Genomic DNA, 2,244 nt, shown 5'->3' with positions numbered 1-2,244 from the left:
ATAGTATCACTACATAGTTTGAGTAACCTGATTTTTGTCATGTGGGCAAGACAAGGCTTGCCCTGTTTTCTTTACCGGTTGGTGGTTCAGAAATGCAGAGTTTTGGCCTTTCTCTGCGTATCAGTGATTTATCAGGGCCATATTATTCTTTAACCAACCCCAGGAAGTTCAATCTTTATAAAATCACAAAAGCACCTAATCAGAGAGGTAGTTCTCAAGTCAATGCAAGCCTCTCATTTTCTTCTTCAAGATAGGCAACTAAGTGGAACATCTGGTCAATATAAAACTCAATAACTTTTGGGGGGAGTTGATATTTTGAATCTAAACAGGTTTGACACATAGTGGCATTCAGTAAGTCTTTTGGTTTGTGATAGCTTTTGGAATATACAGGTAGCTATCCACTCCCCTGGATGTTTCGAGTCGACCATGCCTGAGACAGATTCCCCTACAAACCAAAAAAATACAAAAAAAAAAAAAAAAGTCTTTCAGTTGTTAAGACAAGTAAGTAATGCCATTAAAAATACGTTCCAGAGAGAGGCCGGGCCCGGTGGGACACAATGCCTAAGTCTCCAGCACTAATTGGAGGCCCTGACGGGCGGATCACGAGGTCAGGAGATCGAGACCATCCTGCGCTTACAGCAGGAAAACCTTGTCCTAATTAAACAAAATACAAAAGAAACTAGCCGGGCGAGGGGGCGGGCGGACTGTAGTGCCCAGCATACTCGGGAGGCTGAGCGGGCAGGACCGACTGGCGTAAACCCGGGAAGGGCGGAGCTTGCAAGGTGAGCTGAGATCCGGGTGCCACTGCACTCTCAGCTTGGGCGACACACGTCGCAGACTGCCGTCTCTCAACCAAAAAAAAAAAAAAAAATACGTCATCAGATCCGGCATGACGTTACATGGACATCCAGACTTCCATTAAGTAAACCTGAAGATGCATAGGGAATTACCTATACCTTTTAAAAATCTATATACTAATGCATATATTGTTTCTATGATAAATATTAAAATCATTTGAAGGCCAAATTGCATATGATTTTACAAAAGTTTTTTTCTTTATCAAATCAAAAATCCTCTAGGGGCTTCACATAATTTTTAAATGTTTAAAGATAGAATGAAATATCTTTTTTCTGAAGTCTTACTTATGTTCTAATCTGTAGCTCTATGATAATTATTCTTTAATTAAATTAGGATATCCATTATAATGCTGCACCAGTCTCCTATCCCCAAGTTTGAAGTACTGAGCAATGCTGCTGTGTGCTGTATGTTTAAAGATTGGTCCTGTCCATTTGATAGAGGTCCCTGGTCCCACGCCAAAGTTTAGTACTATACAGATTGGCAGCTGTGCCTCCCCAAGTACAGAACCCAGAAGCATTGTCATTGATGTTGGATACCTTATAATATCCAGAGGAAGCCAGGCTCCTGGGATGGCAACTTTTGCCAAATGTGTAACTATTGCCTATTAGCTCTGGCAATATGCAACAGATGAATGAATAAGCCAATGTTGAATGGATGAGTCTAATCAGTGATTTCTTTATATATATATATCAATTAATAAAGTTTTAAAATAAAAATATTAATAAAGAGATTCCTTAGAATGTAAAGAAAACCAGAACCAAGCAGAGATCAACAAAGCAATGTTTCGATTGACACTTGTGACAAGTAAGGGGTTTTGTATTTCTACAGAAGGTGCTTTGTCTCATTTCCTGGAAAATGAGGGCAAAGATGGTGACATAGGAATAAAACTAGTAGACTTCACTAAGGAAAAATAAATTATGTAAAGAAGACAAATTGGAGAAAAATCTGAGATGTTTAAATATAATGATAAAGAGTCTCCATCAGTTGAGACAGTTTGGCTCGAAGTATTATCCACCAAAATGTATAGAACTTTCTTTGTAGTCAGTTTTATAACTGGCATGTGAAAGAATGCTATTTTGAAAAGTTAATTTTAGTTGGGTTGGGATAATTAAGTGTAGAAAAATGAAGCAGCCTTGGAAGTCAGTGAATTATGTTGTCAAATCAGCACATAACACATACAGGCATAATAGAAGGAAAAAAATACTGTAAGAATTTAAATGGGTAAAATGAATCAATAATAACAATTTTAAAAGCATAAAACTCCATCTTAGTACATGAGAGTAAGCAAACTACAGATACATTTGTCAAATGTCTGTGAGCTAAACAAATATCAATTTTGTGTTGTAAAAATGGATTTGAGGAAATAGTGCCTAAAACAATGAGTAA

The sequence above is a fragment of the Rhinopithecus bieti genome, unplaced genomic scaffold (assembly GCF_001698545.2).
Source record: "Rhinopithecus bieti isolate Rb0 unplaced genomic scaffold, ASM169854v2 scaffold_15113, whole genome shotgun sequence".
NCBI classification, from domain to species: domain Eukaryota; kingdom Metazoa; phylum Chordata; class Mammalia; order Primates; family Cercopithecidae; genus Rhinopithecus; species Rhinopithecus bieti.
This window is presented reverse-complemented; position numbering follows the sequence as displayed.